Raw genomic sequence first — 14,182 nt, forward strand, 5'->3', positions numbered from 1 at the left:
AAAAAGCATTCACAGCGACCTCTGGTGGATTTACACAAGAACAGCAGGTTTGAACAGCACACGCAAGAAAAATTTGAGATCTCAAAAAGCGTACACTGTGGCCTCTGTTGGATTTACGTGAGAAGAGCAGGCATGAATGGCACTCGCAAGAGAAGTTTGAGAAAAAAAAAGCATTTACATCGGCCTCTGGTGGATTTACAATAAAACTAAAACAAACAAAAAAAGTACCACTTTGTATATATTTGGTGCTCTCTTTAAATGTAGCCATATAGAAATATGTTTTCAGAATGAGCCTGGTTTGTTCACATTTGGGTGGATATTTAGAAAAAATCTAAATGATTGCTATTGTGTGATACTATTGTTATGTGACTTATGTGACATATTGAGTAACTTGCATTATGGGGTATATTTAATGGACATTGATGTAATAAGAAATAAAAATATATTTTCTTTACACATTTTAATAGTTTCAATTATGTTGTCAAAACATTCTTTGTTCACATGGATCTGTGACAATTTACAAACTTGTAATGTACAATGTGCAATGTCAATTTATAAATGCTGTTGTTGCTTCGGTTATCAAGCATATGCACATATTACTTATTACTTACATATGCATTTTTACATGGCAATGATAAAGAATTGTTTTCAAAAACTTCCATTTTAAAAACTTTAAACCTCAAAACACTGCTGTACCAAAATGCATCTGAAGTTTTTATTTGTGCGATTATGATTATGGCTTGAGTTTGGTCAGTTTGTACTAGTTTCTACTTTTAGCTTGCCATTTGTTGTGCTGTGTTTGTGTAATGTTCACAGAAAACAGAGAGGTGATTAACCTAAGATGATTTTTTTTTTGGCTGACTGAAGTTTTGGTTGGCCCTTGTGAGGGAATTACACAGTTGAATCAGAGCTACAAACAGAGTTGAACTGAGGGTTTGCCCTTTAACTGCACCTGTGCGTAAACAGAAATAGACACAAACACGCATTTCTGGGTTTACGGGGGGGTACAACTTTAAGAGATATGTTCCAGAATGCACAGAAACAGTTAAAAGTGCATAATAATATGTTCAAATGTTAGTAATATGCATTGACCCCATTAATTGCTAATGTGGACCCCAATGTTTATGATTTGGACAGTTGAAGGAGAGTCACTAGATCATAGGTCTCAAACTGGATTCCTGGAGAGCCGCAGCTCTGCACAGTTTTGCTCCAACCCTAATCAAACACAGCTGATTCAACTAATCAAGGCGTTCAAAACTACTAGAGACTATTAAACAAGTGTGAGTTGGAGGTGGTTGGAGATAAACTATGCAGAGCTGTGGCTCACCAGGAATTGAGTTTGAGAACATTGCACTTCATAAATAAATCTTTCTTTATTTGTTCCTGTTTTGAGGGAATTGGTTGATATTAATTACACATAGAATCAAGACAATAACTTATTTCAGTCATGAATGAGTATAAGCAATAGCATATTTAAATTACTCACTCATAAATACAATATATTTTCAACACCTACTAGTGTAAATATTAAAGTAGCAACAACAACATCAACAATATTCTTAGTTCACTTGATGATTTGCTGCTCATTAAATTATAGTGTTTGTATATATGTTTTATGGAATGATTGTTATGCAGCAATTAAAAACATCTTCATGTTAACTTAAGTTATAATTCCATCCTCTCTTTGGACTAACAATTCCAAAGTATATAAACAGTATTCTGAAAAGCCAGCATAGACATGGTATGATTAAACATAGTATCATGCCCTCAATCTCAAAATGCCTGTATGAGTAGCTTGGAAACATATTCCAGATCTCATACCTTTTAATTAAAGGTTCTCATGATATACTATCAGGTTGCTTTAATTGGTATTTATGCATCTTGCTTCTGTTCTGTTGTCTGTTACATTTCTCATTATGTAATTATGAACTCCATAAATGGGTTCACATGGTTCTCTGGTTGTGATAAACATGCTGAAGCCTGATCATTAGCGGTGCATATAGTTAAATGCACATGTTCTTCTCACATTCGGTAAGAATCTTGACAGCTGGAGGACTGGTATTTATATTTATCTGCGCCTGTAAAGCTGCCTCTTAGTTAGAATGATCTACACCTCCTTCCAGCATCCCCTCCCCCCCTCACCCGTTTGTTCCTGCTAATTAATGACGGTGGTGCTAATTAAAAGCCAGGCAACATTCAATACATTCTGGGTCCTTGAGAAATATTAACATTTTCATTTGCAGGTCACAGAGACTAATGAATATTCCATTGCAAAATTTTCAAAGAAAATTATAGGGTTGGGAGGAGCATAGAAGTGATAGAAGGACATGTGTGTTATATATAGTCGCTCATTGTGAAATAAAAATGAATGATTTCAAACAGGGGTTCCCATAACATATTAAGGCTTCTTTTCAGAAAAAAATGTAATGGTACGGGACAAATTAGCTTTGGTTAAACCTTAATTTACTTACAACTTACTCACATCAATATTAATCAATTTATTAATTAAGATGTATGGATGGATGGATGGACAAACGGATGGATTGATGAATAGATGGATGGATGGATGGATGGATGGATGGATGGATGGATAGATTAATTGATGGATGGATGGATGGATTAATTGATGGATGGATGTATGGATGGATGTATGGATGAATGAACAGACAGACGGACGGATGTACGGATTGATGGACGGACGGATGGATGGGTGGATGGACAGACGGATGGATTAATGAATAGATGGATGGATGGATGGATAGATTAATGGTTGGATTAATTGATGGATGGATGAATGGAAGGATGGATGAAAGGACAGACAGACAGACAGACAGACAGACGGACGGGTGGATGGATGGATGGATTGATGGACGGACGGACGGATGGATGGATGGATGGATGGATGGATGGTTGGATGGATGGATGGATGAGGATGAATGGATGGACAGACGAATGGAATATTGAATAGATGGACGAATGGATGGATGGATCGATAGATAGATAGATGAATAGATGGATGGATGGATGGATGGATGGATGGATGGATGGATGGATGGATGGACGGACGGATGGATCGATGGATGGATGGATGGATGGATGGATTAATTGATGGATGGATGGATGGATGAATGGACAGACGGACGGACGGATGAATGGATTGATGGACGGAGGGATGGATGGATGGATAGATGGACAGATGGATGGATTAATGAATAGATGGAGGGATGGATGGATTAATTGATGGATGGATGAATGGATGGATGGATGAATGGACAGACAGACAGACGGACGGACGGACGGACGGACGGACGGACGGACGGACGGACGGACGGATGGATGGATGGATGGATGGATGGATGGATGGATGGATGGATGGATGGATGGGTGGATGGATGGATGGATGAATGGACAGATGGACGGACAGATGGATGGATTGATGGACGGACAGAGGAATGGATGGATGGACAGACGGATGGATTAACGAATAGATCGATGGATGGATGGATGGACAGACGGATGGATTATTGAATAGATGGATGGATGGATGGATGGATGGATGGATGGATGGATGGATGGATGGATTAATAGATATACACCTGATTATTATGTAATTGAGCAGGTGACTGGCATTGTGAATTAATTACAAATGTATTAATTTAAATGATTTGTTCAAAAATGGGTTCATTTATAAGCAAAACACTACAGTTTTGCACTTTAGTGCTCAACTTTCTGATTTACTTGTTAAGAACAATTTGATGGTTGGAAAGAGAAACAACTGAAGTCATTGTTTAAAATGTAGGTCTCCTAATAAATGGTTTTTGAAATTTTGCTGTATAAATCAGTTCATCTGTTATCACACTAATAATTTGAGAGAAAACGCTCTCTTGATTGCATTGTACCAGCAGTACTTAATATCACATAAATATGGAACCGACAACCCATAAAAGCCACATTTGCCTCATTTTCATGAAGTATAGGCTCATTCTACTAAACTTCATCCTCCATTGAATGCTTGTGGACTCTCAAGATTCATTGCATTCTTGCATCATTAAAACAACTATTGCAATTTTAAAGCAGACTTTTTTATAGCAGATATTTTGTCCCACACTCCTCGCTCCTTTACTTTTTTTTTGTCTGTTGCTTCTCAAGTAAAATACTGTATACTGCACTTTAATTTTTAAAATATTGTTTTATTTATCATATTCTCCCACTTTATTAAGTGGCCTTATCTAATATGTACTTGCACTGTAGTTAATAATCAGTTGCAATGTACTTATATGTTTATACATTGTATAATGCTTGATTGAATGCCTGCATGCAATTACATTTGTATTTAATTTCTGCAGTTACATTTGTAATTACACTGTTGACCATCCTTTACACCCATTCTTAAACCTACCCATACCACCAATCTGTCTCTAACCGTACCCATACCCCACCCCAATAGCACCAGAAGTGTTCTGCAATACATTATGAACACATTAAGTACATTGTTTTTAATTACATGTAAGTACATAGTAGGTAAGGTCACTTAATATAAAGTGGGACCTATTATTTTACGTATCTGTTCCAACCATCCATCAAGCCAGATTAGATGTCTTTTTGGGTGGCATCCATATGTTTGACTCCCCTAGAGTACACCATGGAGTTTTGCCTTAGTCAATTAAAAGTCACAGTCACATTTTCCAATCGAGAAGCATTACATTATTTCATGTTAATCTAACTGACATACTTCTCCAGTGTGCAAGAGAGAGAAGAAAAGCTTTTATTTGAAAGAAAGGCCTTGACTTTGGCCGTATGCTGAGCACCAGGAAACCTCCTACCACGTTAAACATGTATCATCTTTCCACATAAATCAAAATGTCTGTTCTGAGCGAGATGATAAAAGGAGGCAAGCAGCCCAAATGTGGTCTCCTGGGCACAGTTCCACACCTCCACCTTTTTTCCTTCCACTCCCCACATTTTAATTGCCACTGTTTGCCAATTGCCACAGCTCATACTGCGCCCATAATGACTGTTCCGCACAATGCTGCCACAGCACTTGATCTCTCTTTTAATGATCCTCCTTCTGTAAATTTGTACTGCACTGGTTTCTTATCTTGCAGATCTTTATCAGCTCCGCTTGGCTGTGGACACATTAATTGGGTAGAGATTAATTGACCACAGACCCTTCAGGCATGACCTATGCGCTATGTAAAGCACACAGTCGTCCGTTTGCGCTGCTGATTTGATTACTGACTCACAACCTTCTATAGCTCCTCGTGTGCAATTAGTGTAAAATCTTTACCAGCGATGCATGTGACAGTTACATTCAATTAGTCGTATGCAGATTTCCACTGTAGAGTGAAGGATGATAATTGTTAACATCAGATTGGACAAGGGCGCCGACGTTACATGACTGTGTCGCTATATATAGGAAACATGATTTAATCATTCATAAAATTACAGTAATGTAAATGTTCACATCGGAAATGTATGTAAAGAGGGGTTTATAGACAATTTGCATAGAAATGTGCTCTTCCTGTGTTTCACCAATGAGGCCCAATGAATATTTGTTGCTGCTGGTATGCTTAGGATTTCTGGCTTTGACTGGAAAAAGACAATTATTCAAATGTATTCAAAATTATTCAATTTCATCAGTTTTCTGTGGTTGTTCTGGTAATAAGGGGGGAAATCAGAATGATATAGAAGGGGTGTCTGTTCCATGAACACAGCATCAGATTATTTGTAAAAGTTCTTAATTTGTACTTGACAAAAAGAAAGATGGTTAGACTGAAAACCATTCATTTCAGACTTGGGAAATGGGGTAAATTATACAAGATAGTTAGATTGAGCAATCAGCCAAGTGGGACTTTCAGTGTTTATATCTCTGCGCTTGCCTGTGTTTGCAAATTCTTACAGACTGGCGGTCTATGGATTAGTGGTGAGGATTTTTCCAGTCGGCAGGATTAATCCTGAAGATTACATTGTTATGCCAGTAGGTGGCAACACGTGCTTGTTTTTATAAGTGAATGAGTCTTTTATTCAGTCCTTTAAAAGAACACTCCACTTTTTATGTGAAAACAGGCTTATTTTACTCCACTAGACTTAAAAAGTTGAACTTTACCATTTTTGAATCCATTTAGCTGATCACCCTGTCAGGTGAAAGCACATTTACCTTAGCTTAGCATAGATTATTGAATCAAATTAGACCATTAGCATCTCAAAAATAAAAAATAAAGAGATTCACTGTGTGCAAACATGGGAAATTAGTTGATTTCGTAATTAGTTAACTCTGTAGTATCATTGTACCTGCAGTAGCCATGGTACAGCAGCAATGTTCCTTGATTATTACACTAATTAGTCCTATGAATATTATGAATGACAGTATAGTTCCTATCCATATGGGCCGTATCAACTTTTCATTTTCTGTTTGTCTTGATACACATTCATTTTCCTTCGGCTTTGTCACTCATCAGGAGTCGCCACAGTTGAATGAACCACCAGCTTATCCAGCATATATGTTTTACGCGGTGGATGTCATTTCACCTTCCACCCAGTACTGAGAAACATTCATACACACATTCACACACATACACTTTGGCCAATTTAGTTTATTTAATTCACCTATACTGCATGTCTTTGGATTGTGGGGGGAAACCGGAGCACCCGGATGAAACCCACGCAAACACAGAATAAACATGCAAACTCCACATAGAAATGCCAACTGACCCAGCCAGGACTTGAACCTGCAACCTTCTTGCTGTGAGGCGACTGTGCTAAACATGTCACTTCATCTTAATATACAATGTAACAAAAGTTACTAAAATATTTGGTAATTTTTGAGTGAGATGCTAATGGTCTAATACAATTTAATGATATATGCTAAGCTAAGCTAAAAGAGCTCCCACCAGGCATTGAGACAGGTTAAACGCATTTAAAAAAAACTAAACTGTTTAACTCTAAGGGAGTTGTAGAATGAGCCTGTTTTTAAAATAGTTCTTAAAATGGAGGTCCTTCGGTCAAAAATTGCTTATGTGTGTGTTAAAACATATCTTTAACACCTTAATTCACAATTGTTGTCATTTATAAGGGGAAACTTATAAATTGGCAATATTGATTGGCAATATTCTCTTAATTTTTGATTTTGAATCTAGCAGTGCGTTCTCCAGAAATCGCATTCATGTTTACACAAAAATAAAACGAAGCATTTCATTTTTAATATCTGAACAAAAGTCCAGAAAATTAAGATGTACTTTGTGAATATATGTGAAACAATTGGAAATATGTAGCAAAACAGAACAATTCTTTTTTTCTGTTTGTTTTGGTCAGGGGTGCCTAAACTCAGTCTTGGATGGTCAGTGTACTGGAGAGTTTAGCTCCAACCTTAATCAAATACACTTAAACCAGCTGATCAAGTTCGTACTAGATATACAAAAACTTCCTGACAGGTGTGTTCGATCAAGTTGGAGCTAAACTCCAACACCAACCCTCCAGGACTGAGTTTAGACAGCCCTGGTTTAGGTCATTCATGAAGAATGTATTTTTGCACTGAATGCAACAACAGCAAAAAAAGAAACATTTCAAGACACTTTTTTTCTCTTTAAAAAAGATTGAGCACCATGCTTTTAGAACCGTGTGTAATGTGCAAAAAGCATGAGCCATAAAACGCAGTGGTCAAATCTCATGTTTATATAAGACAAAAATTGAAATGTAGCACAGTGTAAAGCAAAACCACAATCTGCCTCTTAACTCCAGTAGCTTCTCAAAAATGCCCCAAGCTATGGCTGTTAGTTGTAACATGACATTTTCAATTCAAAACAGTTTGAGTGCATCTTATGAGCTGCTGTCACAATGGCAGGTCCTGAATCTGTGTTATAAGAGGACAGTTAGACAGAATGCTTTTTTCGTTTTTTCTTTCTTCTGCACTCCGGTTGCATTGTTTTTCTAAACAGACATGTTTGACCATGCGATGCATCTCAAATCTTTTGCAGAATCTCCAGCATGACAGACATTTCGTGTGTGTGTGTGTGTGTGTGTGTGTGTGTGTATGTGTGTGTGTGTGTGTGTGTTGTCACTATTTTCATTATTATACTTTTATTTTAATAATTTAATGATAAGCAAAAACGCATTCATTCATTCTTTTTTTTTTCGACTTAGTCCCTTTATTAATCTGGGGTCGCAACAGCGGAATGAACCGCCAACTTATCCAGCATATGTTTTACACAACGGATGCCCTTCCAGGTTCAACCCATCACTGGGAAACATTCATACAGACTCATTCACACACATACACTACTGAAAATTTAGCTTATCACCTGGGTAGTGTTACATTAGCTGTTCGTAAGTTCTTTCTTAAACTGGAACGTAAAGTCCACTCTGGGGCCTTGGTAACTACTAGCTAGTTTGTAACTAAATTTGTTCTCACTTTGGCTGCACCACATGTTCTTAGGGCAAATTGTAGTGAGTAGGTCGTAAGCTCTTTGTAAAGTCATGCGCATAGTCGCATTGAATGACATGATATCTAATAAAAAGCATTTAAATCAATAAACTGCTTTAAAATTCTGCAACTAATGCGACTATATATAACTGTCCTATGAAAATGAAATTCTACATTTTTACAGCACATTCAATTACAGTCAGTCACTAAAAATACATGTCGCACACATCTGCATTGTGAGCCACGAATGCATGCAAAGTTATCGAAACATTAAACTTGATTTTTTTACATCCTACTCATTCAAGAGAAAAATAGCAGGAAGAAAAACTCATTCGTGAAGAAATTCTCATTTTAATTGATGGATACAATAAACACAAAACACTTAGTGAAAGAAAATTAAACTCTTGTTTTATAAACCAGAATAAAAAAATGTGAGATTTGGGAGGAAAATAAGGCTGTGAGTACAGTAGAGGGAGATCATTCTTTATTATGATCACGAGCTCCTCAATGTAAAAACGAATCTCTCAGTTGTCTCTTTTCTACCGTTATACATGGTGGAGGCTGCCTTAATATTTAGTTGGAACGTAGTGTTACATTTAAACTAAGTTTACTGGTGCAATACAAAAATATTTAGTAGTATGTAAGTTGTAACTTACTGTCCTTTTAAGTTACAACTATAGGTTACGTTTTAACTTATGCACTTCTGGTGCGACTGGCTCCTGTAGCGCATGTGTTTGGATTTATGGGGGAAACTAGAACACCCCGAGCAAACCCACGCCAACACAGGAAGAACATGCAAACTCACACAGAAATGAAATTTACCCAGCTGAGGCTCGAATCAGTGAGGTCCTTGCTGTGAGGTGATCGTGATACCCACTATGCCACCGTGACGCCCAGCAAAACACATTTTACAAATATTCACACATTGATATTTTCTTAATTATTTTAATGATGTTTTGTTGATCGGATATCCTCTGAGAAAGATGCTGAGCCAGGCAAATGTTTCAATTGGACAGGTTCTTTATTGGCACAAATTGTTCCACGAAGATCCTTTAGTCCTTCCAATACACAAAAGTTTCTTTAAGGGGCAAAATGTTCTTGAGATTGCAGAAATGCTCTTGAAACTTAAATGTCTCTTTTAAGAAATGTTCCCTGAGTAGGCCTTGCTACAAGAATGTCATTTTGAAATCAGGAGTGTTTATTTATTTATGTTGTATAAATGGTGCGGATTTATTTTTTAAAATGTCTTTTTCTCTTGGCAACTTGGGGAAACGCAGTATAACAAATATGCAGCATTAAATTGAGCACTTGATCCTCTGTAAAAGGATGAAATGTGCCGTATAGACAACAAAGGCGTACGTTATCTGTTGAGGCGCGTGCTCATGCCATATGCATATGCTCGGTTTGTACTCTGCCATTTAGAGCCAGGGACATTTTTCTTTGTCACATTGCTCTCCTGACTCAACCAGCTGAAAGCAGGATTAGCCTCCAGTGTCTTTGAAAAGTCAAGAAGTGGGGGAAAAATGAGGATAAAGTGATGACAGGAAGGAGAGAGAGAGGAACGGTGAGACAGGCAGAAACACATGAGCAGTTTGCATGAGTGAGAGAGCTGGAGAGAGAAAGAGAGCAAACAGCTTGGCTGGGAGGGACATGGCATACATATTTCATATATAAAAGACAAGCATTTCATTTCCATATTTAGTGAACACAGAGAGGACTTATTCGAGCAGTCAGGGCTTTGCTGAGGTAGAAAATCAGCAAACTCGCTGTGCCCATGTATTTCCGAATCAATCTACACTGCCATCTGCAACAGATGCATGACACGGCACGTCTGGATTTCCCATCTGATTCCTGAAAACACTCGAACATTTTTCACTTAGATTGGCTATCCACGTCTAAAAGATTTATGGTTATTGGATGCACAGGGACCATCCTGGCCCCTAAAATGTGCTTTAATTAGAGCTGTAGGATGACCTAGCGGGAATATTAAAGGAACATTTCTGGTTTATGAACGAGTTAAGCACAATCAATAACACAAGAGACAATTAACTACCAAAATAAATGAGTAAATAATATATAGTCTTTATTTAATTTTTTTTTATGTTAAAATTTAGAGTTATTTATACGATTTTTTTTTAGATCACACTTTTTATTGTACTGTTTGGTAGGGCTGCTCAATTATGGGAAAAATCATGATCACGATTATTTTGGTCATAATTGTAATCATGATTATTCAAAACGATTATCAGTTGAAGGCAAAATTATTCGCCCTTCTGTGAATTTTTTTTATATATAAATACTTCCCATATGATGTTTACCAGAGGAATTTTTCACAGTATTTCCTCTGTTTTTTTCTTCTGGAGAAAGTCTTATTTGTTTTATTTCGGCCAGAATAAAAGCAGGTTTAAATATTTTGAAACCTATTTTAATAGCTCAATATCATCAGCCCCCTTAAGCAATGAATATGTTTGATTGTCTGCAGAAGAAACTACTGTTTTACAATGACTTAGCTAATTACACTAATTAGGCCTTTGAATGTCTCTTTAAGCTGAATACTAGTATCTTAAAAAAAATCTAGTAAAATATAATGTACTGTCATCATAGCAAAGATAAAAGAAATCAGTTATTAGAAATGAGTTATTAAATCTGTCATGTTTAAACTGTGCTTTAAGCATCTTCATTGTAAGAAAAAAAAAAAAAATTAGCTACAAAAGTCCTTCAGTCAAGAGCATTAAGGGATTTTCTCCACTTGTTGCTTTAATGATAAAAGCTGGCAGCTTCCAGAATATTGCGCGCAGTAACTTTAAGAATAGTGCGGCTCTAATATAATTTCTCTTTCACATGTGTTTTGATTCTCAACTTGTTTGTTTATTACACAAATGAGGGTTAATTTGAACATTCACTAAAAACCGTGTTGACACAAATGTGCATGTATTTGACCATTAAAGCACTCACATTAAGGAGATGGCGTTAGATGTGTGGTCTGCTCGTTTTCGAGCCTGTCCGAGGCTAAGCGCGGCACGTGCACACACAAGAGCATGTGCTCTTTCACGCTTTCAAAAAATATGAATGATTCGAATGTACATCAATGAATGATCAGTGCATGAAGATAGCAGCATCCCATGCTGCAAAAGTTACATTACAGTACATGCTTTTAGTCATTTTCACGTGGAACTGAGCTTTGTAGAGCAACAAATGTGTACAACTGGAAAGGGGGCGGTATGGGATGGAATAATCGTTTATCTCGATTAATGGTTTTTCATAATCGTTAGAAGCCAAAATCGAAATCGAAACTGGATTTTCGATTAATTGCACAGCCCTACTGTTTGACTTAATTACTATGTTCTTACAACATCAAAAAACAATAAATGCAATCGTGTTCATGTTGTTTTATTACAAATTTTTTACGGTAAAATTTAGATGGGAATTGGGCAATTTTAGGGACATGTTTGATCATATGGGTAGATTTAAGGATGGTGTAAAGCATGCATTAATAGTGTAATCATAAATTTAGTTACAGATATTAATTTCTAATTTATTTACATGCAGGGATTTCAAAAATATAAGTATAGTCACACTTTATTTTAAGGTACAGTTCTCGCTAATAACAAACCATCAATATGGCATTAAGCTCAAACTCCTAAGTTGCTGCTTATTAATAGTTATTAAGATAGTTGATTGTATAATTAGAGGTTTATGGACAAGTTAAGCACAACCAATAACCCAAGAGACAATTAGCTACCAAAATAAATGAATAATATCATAGATATAGTCTTGTTTTTTTTTTTTTTTTTATTTGTAATATGTCTTTTTTTTCTGGTTACACTTCTTATCATATGGCCTTAATTACTGAGTACTTAAAACAAAAAAACTCAACAATAAATACAATCGTGTTTATGTTGTTTTATTACAAAATATTAACAGTCACATTTAGATGGGAAATGGGGACATGTTTGATCATATGGGGATTTAGGATGGTGTAAAGCATGAATCAACAGTTTAATTATACATTTTCATTCATTGATTCATTTTCTTTTCAACTTAGTCTCTTAATTATAAATTTAGTTGCAGATATTAATTACAGATTTATTTACATGTAGGGATTTTAAAATTATAAGTATGGCCACACTTTATGTTAGGGTACAGTTCTCACTATTAACAAATCACTAATTATGGTGTTTAGCTCAAACTAATAATTTCAACCCGGGCTCATTGTGGAAACGTAGCCCCGCGGAAGTTTCTGCGGACCGCGATTTACGTCCCGGGAGGTACGTATTCGAGCGGTTTTTGTTTTTGCGGATCCGCGAGAGGCCGCTGTGCATGCTTTTTTGCGTCTCGGGCGCCTCTCGGGAGCCTCTCGGGAGCGCACGCCGTTCGCGCCCGCGCCGTTCTCGCGCGAAAAGCCGCCGGATCGGCCGACTCGGCCGCCCTCCTCTTCCTCCTCCTCCTTCCCGAGTGACGGTTCGCAAAAGCCGTCCAGAAAAAAAAAAAAAAAAGCAAAAGCCCTCGTCTTCGATTTCGACCGCGTTTTCGGATCCCGCCGCGTTCTCGCCCTTATTTTTCGGATTCCGTTTTTCGTCTTACCTGATTTCCGGAACCGATGTTCCCCGGGCTCGATCCCGGTCGTCGTCCCTGCGGCCGGCTCCTCCTCCTCCTCCTCTCCGCCGAGGCAATGCTGTGAGCTAAGCGGACAAACTGGTTGCATCGGGAAAGCCCTCCACTCGGAGGCGAGTTGCGGCCGGCGAGCGCGAAGAGGAGGGGCGGAGCGGCGCCACAAACCCCGCAGCGTTCGCTCGGAAAAAAATAAACGCGGCCTTACATACCTCCGGTCACGTAAATCACGGTCTCCAGAAACGTCCGCGGGGCTACGTTTCCAGAATGAGCTTGGCTTGATTAATTCGCTGCTTATTAATAGTTATTAAGGTTGTTGATTGTATAATTAGAGTTGTAGGGTGACCTAGCGGGAATAATAAAAGAACATTTCTGGTTTATGGACAAGTTAAGCACAATCAATAACACAAGAAACAATTAGCACCCAAAATAAATAAATAAGTAATGATATAAATATAGTCTTTATTTTTTTTTTTCATTTATAATTATTTATAATATTTATATATTTTTTTCCCACTCACACTTCTTATTATATGGCCCTAATTACTATGAACTTACAACAAAAAAACAAACAATAAATGCAGTTGTGTTCATATTGTTTTATTACAAAATATGCATAATGATATTTAGATAGGAAACAGTGAAGGTTAGCAACAGATTTGGTCACATGAGTAAATTTAAGTATGGTGTAAAGCATGGATCAACAGTGTAATTATAAATAAAGTTACAGATATTAATTTAAAAATGTCTTTACATGCAGAAATTTTTAAATGATGAGTATGGTCACACTTTATTTTAAGGTACAGTTCTCACTATTAACAAACCATTAACTGTGACTTCAGCTCAAACTCCTCAATTCCTGCTTAATAGAAGTTATTAGTTTAGTTGATTTTAGGTACACGGTAAATTTGGGAATGTAGGATTGGACAATGCAGAATATTTGCTTTATAAGTAGTAATAAAAGCCAAATCTTAATAATAGGCAGGTTATCAGACTAATTGAGTCCAGTTGAATTCAGAATTATTAGCCCCCCTGAATGATTAGCTCCCCCGTTTATTGTTTTCCCCAATGCCTGTTTAAAGGAGTGAACACATTTCTAAACATAATAGTTTTAATAACTCATTTCTAATAACTGATTTGTTTTATCTTTGC

General features: G+C 37.0%; 1 protein-coding gene across 5 annotated transcripts in view; it reads left to right on the forward strand.

Moving 5' to 3' along the window:
- The window catches only part of nrg3a (neuregulin 3a), a 600,542-nt gene that overhangs the window by 490,633 nt on the left and 95,727 nt on the right, over positions 1 to 14,182 (forward strand). The gene's annotated exons all lie outside the window — the stretch shown is intronic.

Source organism: Danio rerio, chromosome 13 (assembly GCF_049306965.1).
Source record: "Danio rerio strain Tuebingen ecotype United States chromosome 13, GRCz12tu, whole genome shotgun sequence".
In the NCBI taxonomy this organism is placed as follows: Eukaryota; Metazoa; Chordata; class Actinopteri; order Cypriniformes; family Danionidae; genus Danio; species Danio rerio.